The sequence below is a fragment of the Micropterus salmoides genome, unplaced genomic scaffold (genome assembly GCF_014851395.1).
Source record: "Micropterus salmoides isolate LMB-PRFRI ecotype aquatic unplaced genomic scaffold, ASM1485139v1 Ms_hic_scaffold_12, whole genome shotgun sequence".
Classification (NCBI taxonomy): Eukaryota; Metazoa; Chordata; class Actinopteri; order Centrarchiformes; family Centrarchidae; genus Micropterus; species Micropterus salmoides.
Genome location: NW_024040263.1, coordinates 16361846 through 16377741, shown reverse-complemented (window position 1 = coordinate 16377741; position 15896 = coordinate 16361846). Strand labels below are relative to the sequence as shown.

Below are 15896 nucleotides of genomic sequence, written 5' to 3'. Positions count from 1 at the left end.
AAAGAGACTGGCTGTTCACAGAGCTCTGTGTCCAAGCACATTAATAGAGAGGCGAAGGGAAGGAAAAGATGTGGTAGAAAAAAGTGTACAAGCAATAGGGATAACTGCACCCTGGAGAGGATTGTGAAACAAAACCCATTCAAAAATGTGGGGGAGATTCACAAAGAGTAGACTGCAGCTGGAGTCAGTGCTTCAAGAACCACCACGCACAGACATATGCAAGACATGGGTTTCAGCTGACACATTCCTTGTGTCAAGCCACTCTTGAACAAGACACAGTGTCAGAAGCGTCTCGCCTGGACTAAAGACAAAAAGGACTGGACTGCTGCTGAGTGGTCCAAAGTTATGTTCTCTGATGAAAGTAAATTTTGCATTTCCTTTGGAAATCAAGGTCCCAGAGTCTGGAGGAAGAGAGGAGAGGCACAGAATCCACGTTGCTTGAAGTCCAGTGTAAAGTTTCCACAGTCAGTGATGGTTTGGGGTGCCATGTCATCTGCTGGTGTTGGTCCACTGTGTTTTCTGAGGTCCAAGGTCCACGCAGCCGTCTACCAGGAAGTTTTAGAGCACTTCATGCTTCCATGCTTATGACCAACTTTATGGAGATGCAGATTTCATTTTCCAACAGGACTTGGCACCTGCACACAGTGCCAAAGCTACCAGTACCTGGTTTAAGGACCATGGTATCCCTGTTTTTAACTGGCCAGCAAACTTGCCTGACCTTAACCCTATAGAAAATCTATGGGGTATTGTGAAGAGGAAGATGCGATACGCCAGACCCAACAATGTAGAAGAGCTGAAGGCCACTATCAGAGCAACCTGGGCTCTCATAACACCTGAGCAGTGCCACAGACTGATCGACTCCATGCCATGCTGCATTGCTGCAGTAATTCAGGAAAAAGAGCCCCAACTAAGTATTGAGTGCTGTACATGCTCATACTTTTCATGTTCATGTTAGTTGGCCAACATTTCTAAAAATCCTTTTTTTGTATTGGTCTTCAGTAATATTCTAATTTTTGGAGATACTGAATGTGGAGATTTTCATTAGTTGTCAACATATGAAATATATCAGTCTGTGTGTAATGAATTTCACTTTTTGAATGGAATTACTGAAATAAATCAACTTTTTGATGATATTGTATGTCACACTCTGCATTTCTGTCTCTGTTTTCCCCTACACTCGCTCTCTCTCTCCCTGCCTGTGTCTCATTAGCCTCATGTCTTTCACCTGTTTTGCTCCCGCCCTGCTCGTTAGTCCCTGTGTGTGTGTATATATACCTGGTGTTTCTGTCTTGTCTTGGTCGGGTCATTGTATGTTGTCACCCAGTGTTGCAGTTTGTCTCGTGTCGTCAGCCTTTTGGATTTCTGTTGGACAGCCGTTGTTTATTAAACCACTGAACCATACCTGCTCCGCTCTGTGTCCTGCTTTTGGGTCCTCCAACCTGCTCCACCCTGCTCCACACCACCGATCGTGACAGAATGACCCGACCAAATATGGACCCAGCAGACGCTAAAATGGAGAGGGAGAGGTTTCTGGACGTCTTGGCTGAATTGTGGACTATCTGGCAGTTTGCCTCAAGCCGCAAATCCCGGCAAGCCGCTCTCACCAGGGCCCACTGGGAGGCGGCCACAAAGCCATGGTTGCGGCGTCGGTTGCCAAGGTGGGCAAAAAGTTTTTTGAGCACCAGCACCCCTGCGGCTAGCCCCCAGCCTACTCCTGTTCCTCGTGCTCCGTCGGTGGTCCGACCGGCACCTGCTTCGCCGGTGGCCCAGCCGACTCCCGTTCCTCGTGCTTCGTCGGTGGTCCGACCGGCACCTGCTTCGCCGGTGGCCCAGCCGACTCCCGTTCCTCGTGCTTCGTCGGTGGTCCGACCGGCACCTGCTTCGCCGGTGGCCCAGCCGACTCCCGTTCCTTGTGCTCCGTCAGTGGTCCGACCGGCACCTGCTTCGCCGGTGGCCCAGCCGACTCCAGTTCCCTCGTCGGTGGTCCGACCGGCACCTGCTTCGCCGGTGGCCCAGCCGACTCCTGTTCCCTCGTCGGTGGTCCGACCGGCACCTGCTTCGCCGGTGGCCCAGCCGACTCCTGTTCCCTCGTCGGTAGTCCGACTGGCACCAGCTCCGTTGGTGGCCCAGCCGACTCCTGTTCCCTCGTCGGTGGTCCGACTGGCACCAGCTCCGTTGGTGGCCCAGCTGACTCCTGTTCCCTCGTCGGTGGTCCGACTGGCACCAGCTCCGTTGGTGGCCCAGCCGACTCCTGTTCCCTTGTTGGTGGTCCGACCGGCACCTGCTTCGTCGGTGTTCAGACCGACTCCAGCACCTCGTGTCCGGCCCATGGTCCTCAGCCCAGCTGCTCAGTCCGTGGACCTCAGCTCAGCTATCCAGTTGGTGGTCAGACCGACTCCAGCACCTCGTGTCCGGTCCATGGTCCCCAGCCCAGCTGTCCAGTCGGTGTTCAGACCGACTCCAGCTCCTCGTGTCCGTTCCATGGTCCCCAGCCCAGCTGTCCAGTCGGTGTTCAGACCGACTCCAGCTCCTCGTGTCCGTTCCATGGTCCCCAGCCCAGCTGTCCAGTCAGTGTTCAGACCGACTCCAGCTCCTCGTGTCCGATCCATGGTTCCCAGCCCAGCTGCTCAGTCCGTGGACCTCAGCTCAGCTGTCCAGTCGGTGGTCAGGCCGACTCCAGCTCCTCGTGTCCGGTCCATGGTCCCCAGCCCAGCTGTCCAGTCGGTGGTCAGGCCGACTCCAGCTCCTCGTGTCCGGTCCATGGTCCCCAGCCCAGCTGCCCAGTCGGTGGTCAGGCCGACTCCAGCTCCTCGTGTCCGGTCCATGGTCCCCAGCCCAGCTGCTCAGTCGGTGTTCAGACCGACTCCAGCTCCTCGTGTCCGGTCCATGGTCCCCAGCCCAGCTGCCCAGTCGGTGTTCAGACCGACTCCAGCTCCTCGTGTCCGGTCCATGGTCCTCAGCCCAGCTGTCTCGCCTGTCGTCCCCAGCCCAGCTGTCCAGTCGGTGTTCAGACCGACTCCAGCTCCTCGTGTCTGGTCCATGGTTCCAGCTGTCTCGCAGGTGGTCCTCAGCCCAGCTGCTCAGTCCGTGGACCTCAGCCCTGCTGCAGCTCCAGAGCACCAGAGCTTTGGGTGCCAACCTCCAGAGAGGTCTTCCCGTCGGCCTCCATTGGGTTTCCAGCCTCTTTGTTGGCCTTCCTGCCATCCCCCTGAACAGTCCGGCCTCCAGGGCCGTACTCCGGGACGGCCACCTGAACTCTGTGGACCCTCTGGTCCTCCCGCCCAGTTGGGTCGTCCTCCCAGACGACCTCCTGAACGTTGTTGCCTCCCTGTTCTGCCCGGCCTGTTGGTCATCCTCCGGGACGACCCCCTGAACTCTGTTGCCCACCTGGTCCGTTGGGTTATCCTCCAGGACGACCCCCTGAACTTTTGTTCCCCTCTGGCCGCCTTGGACGGCCTCCTGAACTGCCTTGCCCTGCCGGTAGTTGGCCCTTTGAGACTTTTGGTTTTGTTTTTCTGGCCCTCCACCTGGCCTCCCTCCGCCCACCCTGGGCCGGCTTGACCTGTTTGTGTTTTTTTTTGTTTGTGATGTTTCATTTTAGGACGTCAGGGGCCGTCCTTTTGAGGGAGGGGTACTGTCACACTCTGCATTTCTGTCTCTGTTTTCCCCTACACTCGCTCTCTCTCTCCCTGCCTGTGTCTCATTAGCCTCATGTCTTTCACCTGTGTTGCTCCCGCCCTGCTCGTTAGTCCCTGTGTGTGTATATATACCTGGTGTTTCTGTCTTGTCTTGGTCGGGTCATTGTATGTTGTCACCCAGTGTTGCAGTTTGTCTCGTGTCGTCAGCCTTTTGGATTTCTGTTGGACAGCCGTTGTTTATTAAACCACTGAACCATACCTGCTCCGCTCTGTGTCCTGCTTTTGGGTCCTCCAACCTGCTCCACCCTGCTCCACACCACCGATCGTGACATTGTAATTATATGACCAGCACCTGTATAACTAGCAAAGCTACAGCATAATCTTGGAAGGTCACAAGGCCAAGTAGTTTACTGCTGCTAATTTTATGTAAGGGGATTGAAATCTGTAGGAGATGAGTTTTAACAAATATGAAGCGTCCTGATCCTCATCATCTGTCAGCTGACCTGGCGACAGAAAGTGTACATGGTTGTTAATATCTGGCAGCCTGTGCAACATATCTGCTCTTAATTCAAACAACAAAATCACACATCTGCTATCTGCTAACCAACACAACTGTATGTTTGTGCCATGAAAAAAATAACGTAATATATAATATACGTATATATTATATCCAAAATCTCTCTTTCAGCTAGAAAGAGTCTTACATTACTTTACGAACCTGAGTTTGTTTTGTTCACAAACAGGATCTCTGTCACCTTCAACACCCGTTTTCTCTCCCTGTCTTATTTTTTACTTGAAATCCTATTTTTCATCTTGTGTTCGTTCCATTGTGACCTGGCTGCAGAAAAGGTTCAATACAAATAAACTCGGCTTGACTCTCTTTCAGTCCTTCCTGTCTCTCTTCACTCTCACTGAATGAATAGTAAACAGTTTGCATTACTGCATTTCAGACCATTAAAGCTGTTATCCATCATTGTCATTGTGTAATACACTTCTGACAATCAAACAGGAATGGAAAGGTGCCACAGAACTTGTAAATTAGTGTTCCTCACACCCTGGAGTGAAAAAATGTAAATAAATAAATAAATAAAATAAAGTTCCCTACATGTACCAGAATAATGTGTATGGTAGAGAAATGAGAGGAGGAATAACAGCTGAGGAGTGAGATGGGGGGGGGTGTTATTTTTATTTTTCACTTTAGAGGTGTGAATTAGTTGTGGAGGACGCTGTGGGAGGACAGTACAGCAGAGAGAGTGGGGTATGATGCAGTGGTTACCAAGCTATAATAGGCCCAGAGAGAATTAAGAAAAATATCTGATTGTTTTAGTTCACCTTGTTTACATTTATTCCTTTAAGTGACGCTTTTATCCAAAGCGACTTACAATTTATTTGTATGTCAGAAGTTGCACACAACTAGGGGTTAAGTGTCTTGTTCAGGGACACATTGGTGGATATATTACAGTGGGGAATTGAACCTGGGTCTCTCACACCAAAGGCATGTGTCTTATCCACTGCACCATCACCCCTTGTAGAAGCCGACCACAGCCTCACCAGTTATCTCCATTCAGGCCAGAAATGTATTTCTGCTTCAGGCAACAATAAAACCGGTGTAAAAGTGGAGTATAATGGTGATGAAAAATCCGTTGTGGGTACTCTACTTTCAAAGATAAAAAACCTCTGACGTAAGGTACTATGCAAGTCCTGGCGAACACACCAGACCGAGATGCTCTGGAGGTCTGCGGTATTACAACAGGGGTCTACAGAATCCATCTCAGCAGGTCACAACCTTTCAGATACTCCGTCAGTGCAAGGTGATATTACAGTAGAATGACAGCCTGGTACGTGTGACATGTGGGATCTCCCCTGGCGCACTGTAATTCAACAGGCTCATTGATATCAAAAACAAAATATGACACAGGTGTGAGGGCTGCTTACTGAGCGCCACATTCTGACCTTGATGCCAGGTAGTCGCTGACCTTGTGTCTGCTGGGCCTCGACATCGAATCTAAAGTTGGGTGATGGCGTTTCCTTACCTGGATATTTCAAGATGCATTATAATTTATGATTTATTTATGTAGTGAAATTGGAGGTTTGAATACAGGCATACATATGCTGTAAAATGTAGGTCACAGAAAGTTATTTTAAAACCAATACGATAGAAAACATTCCTGGAAATTCCTGAAATTGTGTTGAACGTAAATATGTGCTTTACTAATGTTTGTGGATTCAAAGATTTTTCCGTGTCAGCGGTTTAAAAAAAAAAAAAAGTGTAACTGCAAGTAAAATAGGATCGAGTCAGAAGCATTTTCACTGTGTATGAATTTTAATAAAATGACTTCCAGCAAACCAATTTTAGATTCATCTTCAGTAATAATTATGCTGTAAGAATGGCTTTGCATTCTCACAAATTCCTGTACTTTAGGGATAATATTGCGATGAAGACTATCCAAAAAAAATCTTGTCTAACTACAATGCTCTTCAATAATGCATCATAATTCACGTTACTTCGTTACCAAAGACCTTTTCTGTTTAAAAACTGCTTCAACCATGTGAAAAAGTCTAGTATCAGTGACACAGCACCACCTAGTGGGTCTATTAAGTAACACTTACAGTGTCATTCAGTTTATTTTTAAATCTTTTATTATTTTTTGCAAGTTTTCTAATTACATAAAAAGGAACCATAAGACTTTGAAAAAAAAAAAAAGATTTGAAACTAGGTACAACATATAAAGGAGCTTGATCCCATACATCCAGTAAGGAAATAAAAGATAAACAATACAACATGACTTACTACTGAAGTTATGAGTCATTTCAGGACCCAAATAGATACGGTCATCCAGCACTGAATCTCTTGTGTTTTTGAAAGATCGACTGATCAAATTCAGGGACTCGTGTTGACTTCCAAAAAGAATATCTTGTGTTTTAGAATTAAAGTCATTCATATATTTATATGGGGAAAAAAATAACAGTAACAATAACGCAGTACGCTAACAACCTTAAAAAAAACACAACCTTTAAGCATTTTAAGCCATGTGGCTAGTTATGACAGATACAAGTTATCGTTTAACGAGTACAAAGAGAATACACTACAGAAACCTCAGAGTGAACAAAAACTTGTTTTTTTCCAAGGGTGCCAACAAAAACCAACAAAAAAAACCCAGATCATCATAAGACCCTCCCATCTCCACTGAGCTTTTTCAGTTTAACAATCTTCATCATATCAAAACAGTCTCAAATGTACAGAAGATGATTTGCTTTCTGAAAAGGTCCTGAAGGCTTGTTACCTTTATGAGCTTCTCTGGCACTTCACGTTTCAAATGACAGATCAAAATTCAACACAGTAACACGAAAGGTAACAAATGATCTCTTCAGACAAAATGACAATTTCTTTCAGTGTACAAGAACTACACTTCTGTCAGATCCAGTGCGGCTGACACGGTGAAGCAGGAAAACGTGACACAGATTTAAAGTAAAACCAACTTGTAGTTTATCAGCCTGAAATGATGTAAATGTATTCTCAAAACAACATATCCAATTCTATTTCCAACTCCTGAGATGGACTGAGAAGCTTCGACTTACTGCACTGTTTATTTTTAACAGAAGGACTAAAAAAGGCTGGTGGATTGAGTGAGATAATTTTGTCTTTGGGCCGTGTTGTGGAAGGCTTTAAGCTACGCAGTGGAGGAGGAGGAGGCGGCGAGGAGGATGATGAAGAGCTCAAGACTATTAACCATGGGTGGTGTCATCCTCCACAAAGTCTTTGGCCTGCTCTGCTGTGATTACATCAATGTGACTCACCTAAAAACACGCACAAACACACACAGTTAATGACAATGGCATAATAAGATCAATGCCTTCATTTTAGCTACTCAGACTAAGCAGCTCATTTGTTATGAAACCTCAAAAACCCAAGAGGAAATATTTAGTTTTCACAAAGGCACCTCAGCAGAAAACAAGTCTGGTCTACAGGCTCAAATAATGGCAGCATCTTCCCTTAAACCAGGACATAAGGAAAGGATCATGACAAGTCGCCCCTCTCGATTCCCTGATGACAAACTTATTTTTGCTCTTTACATGGCCCAAGTCACAGAGGTACATTTGGTGTCGACATGAGTAGTAGGTATAAAAGATTTTGGAATCTGTGCAGTAAGTAGGCTTCAGCCGGGCTGCAACATATTCCTTAGGGCAAAAAAAGTGCCCGGTGACAACCTTTGTTTTTAACAGGAAACTGAAGTTGTTGCAGGAAGACGACGGTGGACGACGGTTCACTACCATTAAATTTTCCACATGCAAATCTTTAAGAGATTTTCCTGATATTATTTGCTGTACATGCACATGTTTAGATTAGCTTAAACTTGAAGGATCCCTGTGGACAAATCCTGCCCTTTGGCAGAACACTCACCTTGTTTCTGAATTTGACACCGTAGAACTTGTCAGCAGACTCAAGCAGCTCCGGCCTGAAGGTGGTTGTGATGAACTGGGCGTGGCCTGCCAGTTCGACGATCATGTCTGTAACAGACACACAATACAAAGAGGGCGATTATGACTTTCTTACTTTATGAGAATATTATGACTCATCATTCAATCTTTCAGCCTTAGCAAAGAATGGAAACCACATTTCACGTTAAGATCATTAGATTTTTTAAAAAATTTTAAATTTTTTATCCAATGCAACTCCACCACAAACTGCAGCCATGCATTTCAAATCTGTCTAACACAATGACCCCAACATTGATTATTCTGCATAAGGCCTGTGATAAAGACTAGCTGGCTGATTCCCTTTTCTTCCCTTTGTAAGAACTATATTTGTCAGCATACACAAACATTTCTTTAATGGAAATTTTTTTATTTATTTATTAGGATCTTGATCGGCACCAGCATAAGCATTGGCTTTTCTCACTGGGTCCATTCAACTGTATTAGGGCTGACCCCCAATATTCGAAGGTGCTCAACGTCTGATTTTACATAGAACTACCAGTTTTCTCCCAATAAGTTAATATACAGCCTATTACAATACACAATTCAACGTTTAATGCTGTAAATAAACATGTAAAAAGAATAAAACTTTCAATAAATCTTTTTAAAAGTGCGTAAATAAATCCAAAATTGTAACCTTGGGTCGTCATGCGCATGTGTAGGCGTAGTGTGTGTGTGGTGGGCGGAAGAGGAACGCTTACTGAAGAGACTGAGCCCCAGCTTCACTGGTGCTGTGCCGAGTTGTCCGCACCTCGCGGGACTTTCGGATAATTTATTACCGTTGATGAACCACAGAGAGAATATTTTATCGTTTTTAAATAGCCGGCTACTTGAAATAGACCTGCGAGGAACTGCGACGTGCATGTAGTTGTCGGCAGCCCGGCATGCACGTAAACTCACACAAGACTAGCGCGCGAGAGAGAGCGTGCGAGCGAAAAAAAAGGGTCTTCAAAAAGCCTCAGTTTAGCTGGAAAGTAAGTTGAATGAAAAGTCCTTAGTTGGGAACAGCCCTAAACCGTGTGTTCTTAATAAAATTCTGACTATTAAATGTATAAAAATACCTTTTACATTTTCTCCAAACCTGCAACAGGTTACAGGACCTTTTCTCACTCAAACACATCTTAAAATAAAAATGTGCTATGAGCTTTTCTGTACAAATTACATTAATTAAATAATTAAATCTAACTGAAAATTAATTGCAGTATAACAGCGCAGTGTTTCCCACAGAATGACTGTAACTGTGGTAAGGCGGTATATTTTATTTGAAAATATTTAAAAGAATACCTGACACTATTTCTAGTAGGTTATTTATTATCTCACTATTTTAATTCTTCTTAATTCTCCACCTTATTTAGTGTTTATTCTCAAACTATTTTTAGCTGCTAGCATTGTGTCTTCTTCACTCGTGGTGAAGAACTTTCACGCTGGCGACAGTCTGTGCCGCTGTGCGCAGGACGTGAAAGACTGTGCAGCGCAGCATTTGTGTAAATGTGACCGGCACAGGATCAGATATGACTGTGAATGGCCCCGGTCACGGCCGATTAAGCTGAAAACCAGCCGATTCCAGTCACCAGCTGGTTGATCGGTGCATTTCTAGTATAACCTGTGTAAAACTGTGCAGATGTTTTCATTTTTGTTACTACTCTGTGAAATAAATGTATGATTCACTTAATTCCCTCTCTACATTTATTTATAGTAGCACTTGTACCTGAGACTGCCTTTCTGTGCTGGGCGTCGAGGGCCTGGTCAATCTCATCAAACAGGTAGAAAGGAGCGGGGTCGCACTTTTGAATGGCAAATATCAGGGCCAGAGCCACCAGAGACTTCTGACCTCCAGACAGCTGCTGCATCTCTCTCATCTCACCCTGCTTCCCTGTGAACGACACCTACACGGGACAGGGGAGGTTGTGTATTAGACCCGAGGCATAAACACACAGAAAAATTTTCACATAACAGCTAATTATTATCAGAGTCTGTTTTGGGAGGACAGATGATCAGAATGTTTCTGTGCTGTTATGAAAGCTTTGATAACGATACAGATACATTCAGAGTGAAGAGAATCAGGTATTACTCATCTCACGACCAACTTCACCTTGGTTCTGCTTTGTGAGGATAGATCAGGGACCCAAGGATACATAGTCCAGAAATACACATTCACATGTTTCCAGACAAAAACATGGCAACACAAAACAACTCGATAGGAGGTACTTGTAATGTTTATCGTAGCTCAGTTTTGATGTGTGGATTATATAATGTGAATAATTCCAAGAAATTCATGTAGGTTGTTGCTCACTTAATGCATTTTTTGACTGATACAGTTATAGAAAATACTCTCCCTCTCTCTAAAAATAAACACCTTTGACTGATTGAGAAAATATATAATTAAAAAACCCTTAAGAAATGTAATGCTTCAACTACTGAAAAAAGCAGTCTCAGTGAAAAAGGCTATTGAAACTATTGAAAAAGACTCTTACCCTGATGCCAACTCCAGTGAACTGGTCCACTGAAGGGACACTGCTCTGTGAACCAGAGCCCCTCTCACTGTCTCCACCGCCCTCGCCCTCATCCTGAGACTGGCTGCCTTCAGCGTCACCCTTTTTCATCACCAATGTAGCTTTGCCGCCCGGAACCAGCTTCTGGAAAACCTCACTGAAGTTCTTTGACACCTGAGGGGGAGAAAATACGGCATAATAATAACAACAACAACAACAACAACAACTAATACAATCTTGCAGATTTGCAGCAACTATACTGCTGTATTTCCATGCCAGTAGTGTTTTAACAGTTCAAATCATCAAATCAATCAAGTACTTCAAATGTTTTAACATGTATTGATCTCTAGAAAGGCTGGTAGTGTGTAAAACACAAAGCAGTAGTTGCCACCAATGAGTTTACTTGTTATACCATTAACTGTGAGGCTAAAAATACTGTTTTAGTAGTACCTCTTAATGCTGAACACTATTGAAAGCTTCCCTATAAGACGCTGAAAACTGACAGCCACTAATTCTCTTTTGCACCGGTATGATATTGCCCAATTTTATCTCTATGGGCCATATTTTCAGGTTTCAGGCAAGGTATGAACCCTAAACATGTATCAAAAAATTTTACATGATTGCACAGACTTATGTCTCTTATGTCTGAGTGCCACTGATTTTTCTATTCCATATTTATATATTTCTACATTTCTATTCCAAATTTATATTTATATATTTCTACATTTACTTAAGTTGACTGTATTTTTGTCTACGTGTAGCACCTTATCACCACAGCAAATTCCTCGTATGTGTAAAACACTACTTGGCAATAAAGCTCCTTCTGATTGTGATTCTAATCCACAGGCCACAGCAAAAAAAACATGAAATAATTATTTGATTTATTACAGTGATGTCGATGGATGTATGTCTGGACTTTGAACAGGGTCTGGCGTGCCACGTACCTGTTTGAAGGTGAGTTGGATGGCCTCGTACTTGCGCAGCTCCAGGACATTCATGAGCTCCATGATGGATTTGTAGCCACGGTCCAACTCATCCTGACGCTTGATTAGCTTTTCCTTCTGCTCAGAGAAGTTGACAAACTGGTCCAGAGCTTTCTTGTTGACATGACTGTACTTCTTCAGCTCTGTGTTGCACTGCTCCAGTTTTCGGAACAACTGTTGGAGAGGGGGGGGGGGGGGGGGGGGGGGGGGGGGAAGAGGAGAGATGAAGTCGCCATTAGTTCTGTGTGAAGTCAGCTGTCATTATCTTTAAAGAGGTGGTATTATGCTCACTTTCAGGTTCAACATCTTAATTAGGGGTTGTACCAGAACAGGTTTACATGGTTTAATTTTCACAAAACACCATATTTTTCCTTATACTTCACATTGCTGCAGCTCCTCTTTTCACCTATGTGTTGTACGCTCCACTCTTGAGCTACAGAGTGATGCATCTTACTTGTACAAAATCTTTGTTGGGAGTTGCACATGCGCAGTTCCCAGGTAAGGACTACTAGCCAATCAGAAGCAGAGAAGGGCGGGGCGTAACAAACAAGGTAGTGTGATCCAAATCAAAGCCGCTTCAGACTGAGACCGTAACCTAGCAGATGGTATAAGTTACTCACAAGTCCACAACCACACAACATTATTGTTCCACATCTTACCATCAGGACTAAATGTTGAACTGTTGCTGGTGTTCTGACGATCTATGCTGCCTTGCCGAAAAATGCTACCATAGCGCAAATTGATACTCGACTCTACTTGGTCCTGCTCCGTTTTCCATTGCAGATAATACCCAGAGATAGTACGTAGCTTGTCGTCAAAGCGACGCCACATATACAATTGCCGCGACGTAATGTTCAATACGACACACACACCAGCGATCCACACAGCTTTCTCTTTTTTAAGTTAAAACGTTTCAACATTCCTCAGAATGTAAAGACAGATAAGCGGTATGAAAACCTTCCAGCTGCGTTTTCTTCTGCTGTTGTTGCTGCAGCGGTCTGTGTGTGTGACGGCGGGAGCAGAGGGCTCTGTGAGCGGGCGGCTGGCCGGCCATCACATGCTCCTCCCGCGGCTTGGCACAGGCTTCCCCCGCCGCCACTAGGAGCTCCTCAACTCCGAAAATATTCAAGCAAATTTTTGTTCCACCATCACTTCTCGTAAAACTGTCAATATTTGAAATCTACACAGCTACTTTCTCACCTCAGAACTTCTCAGAAGTGGATTTAGAGATGAAATTACATATGGAAACTGTAAAATATAAAACTTTATGTTGCTGGCCTCTGTCTGGTGCACATGCAATGATGATGCAGTGAATAGTGTATATTCTCTCTGACCAATCAGCAGTCTGTCCTGTTTTCTTGTTACATTTTAGTATCCCTCAGTTGGCTTGGAACCTGGAGGGAGGTGAGGTGATACAAAAAAGTACCTGGAAGCAGGTACAACATTTCTACAATGGAAAACCAAACAAAGGCGAGTGGAGCCAAAGGGCCTCCGTTCAGACTAGCTTGGTTTGAGGGCATGCCTGACCCCGCTAGCTGTTTGGCAAGCTTTATGACGCGTTTTCATTGTGAGGTCACAAGTAAAGGGAGTGAAGGGCTGGACTACAAACGAGCTGTTTTCAAGCGGTTCAGAGCAGAGCTTTCTGTGGGAGATGGGAACTCCCTTTGGGCTGGACTTTGGGCTTTTTCACTTTGCAAACCTGTTACATGCACAAAAAAAAGAGATAACTCAATGAAGGAGATGGGGAAAAGCCAAAAAGCATAATACCACCTCTTATCAGAACACGCTTGTTTTCAGAGCCTCGTCTATAATGTGGATTTTAAGTTCTTTAAATTTTATTTATTCCATTCTTATCCATATTAGTCATTTTTAAATGTTGCTCTACATCGTGTGTTCATTTTTATTTATCCTGGTAGAGGAGAGTTTTTAAGATCCACTATAAATTATAACTATGATCATAATCAGTGTTTCCCATACATCGATTTGTTTGTGGCGCCACATTATCAACGCAGACTGCCACATAATGATTTTCATTTTTTTTATATTTAAAATGGGCAAAAATCATATTCGACTGCAGAGCTGCACAAGCTCCTCTTGCAAACACATTGACAATGGTTGCTGCGCAAATCTTGCACGCACACACACACACACACACACACACACACCTCTAAACAAAAACTTCTGAAATCTCTCAATTTTGCATTTTTGCTTTTGTAATAACTGCACTTCCATAAAATTTATCAAATTGGATATGATTATTTTCAGATAATTTTTCCCCTAACATATGCAAAACTCCTGTGTCATCGTCTTGACAGAAAGTTAGCTGCAACCTGTCAGTGTCAGAGTGTACACTGATTCCACTTGTTGACAAACAGGGACATAAATTCGAATGCATTATGCATTTCAGAAAAGGTCTCTAAAAGTGCTTTGCCAGGTTCTATTCATATCTTTAGATGACATGACCTGATTAATTAAGAACCAGCTTAGTCTGGCTCAGCAGTGACATGCACTCTACAAACTCTCAAACTATTAATTCATCCAATCTGAATCACTAATGACCGAGGGAACATGAGCAGGTGTCATTATTACTTGGCCCTTTCATCCACTTCTGCAATCAATGGCACCATTTTGCCACCGAGCAGTGTCCTCGGGAGAAAGATTAACTATGTGGAGTGTTTATGAAAAAGTGTAAGGCTATTTTCAGCAATGTCAAGCAGGGGAGAGGACACACACACACACTGCACATGCTCAGACACTTACAAAAGATGCAACCAAGTCCACTCAGTCGGATTCTTTTTCAGCCAGCTGCCTCTGGGAGACAGACCACTAGATAGTGTCTGAGTCACTGGTGAGTAGGTGGGATATGACGGTCTCAGACCTTAATCCTTTGGAGACCTGTGTGTGTGTGTGTGTGTGTGTGTGTGTGTGCGCGCGTCTCTCTCTCTTTCTCTATATATAAGCACACTCTTAAGTTTGACTCAGGTAGTAAGATAAGCTGCACAGAAGAAATGGCCTTCAGTCGACCTACTTAGTTATTGTTGGTGCTGCTGTTATGTCTTGGGTGTCAGTGACAAGTCAAACAGACGCACAACAACGCCACGTGGATGCTAATGCTGCTCTGTGTCAGCTGGATGTGTAAATGTTTGCCAACACATTCACCAAAACAACTTTATAAAGGTGATGATATATCAATGTTGTGTTTACAGCTTTCTTGTAATCATTCCCCCTGTTCATATTAATCCTGAAGAGATCTGTTCTCTAATCAGTTTTAATGGGAAATTTGTACTAAAAAGAGATCCACTTGATTTGTCTAACGTTACACTGCTGAAGCCTCATTAACTACAGATAAACTACAAACCATCATGTATCGTCATTAAGCTGTGTGTGTGTGTACCTGTTTGAGTGTGAGGGTCTGGTACTTCTCAAAGGCCTCCTGAGGCAGCGAGCCGAGCTCTCTGATCTTCTTCATGCACTCCTCTTTCTTTTTGAGCAGCATGCCCTGCCTGTTGGTCATCTTCTCCAGCTCCTTGGTGTCGTGGTTAATGGCGTCATTCTGCTCCTTCTCAATGTTCTTCCAGCGCTCCATGCTCTTATGTGGTCCTTGATCTCCCCCTCTGTCTTATCAACCAGAGCATCCAGATCTGGGGAAGACATTGGAGGACATGGTAAGGGCGGTGCAGTAGAAATTATGCGTTTCATCCAGATGAGACATTACTGCTTACACATCAAGACCCTGGCTCTGAAAAGGATAAATATTCTGTCACAGGCTGGTTTCTCAGGTTTAAAAGTTAAGCCCTGTGTATGAGTTTCATCTTCATCCCGCAGCCACAATGACTCCATTTAGCTTTACATCCTTCAACAACAACCTACTAATGTGGAGGCTATTTAACCACTCTGTTAAACCACTTTGTAACGGACTTCCCCCATACAGGGGACGTAATCGATGTTCGCTGTTCAAGCCGTTTTCCGTCCAAAAACAGCGGTCCTTTGTGTAAACAGAGACCGTCTGGCAGGCCGCCATCTGGTGAGTTTTGTTTCTGCCGTCAGATTAAAGTAGAGAAGAAGAGTTTGCTATGGCGAAGGCGGTCTTTATTGGCCTCGCTGGTGACCCGTAGGAGCTACACAGACATCAATCGATTCGTCTCTTCAATACGAAGAGAAAGAGCCCACAGTCCTGTAGATGTTCTGTTCTCAAGCTATCGCCTGTAAGCATGGGGAGTGCTTTTGGTCATATATAGACTGTTTTTAATCAATCAAAAAAATCAATGTTTTGGAAGCTTTCTGTTATTTGGAATGTGGTTGTATGG

General features: G+C 44.4%; 1 pseudogene; it reads right to left on the bottom strand.

Annotated features, from left to right (window-relative positions):
• Positions 1–6260: 6260 nt before the first annotated feature.
• Positions 6261–15243, bottom strand: LOC119899402 (annotated as a pseudogene).
• Between the last annotated feature and the right edge of the window lie 653 nt (positions 15244–15896).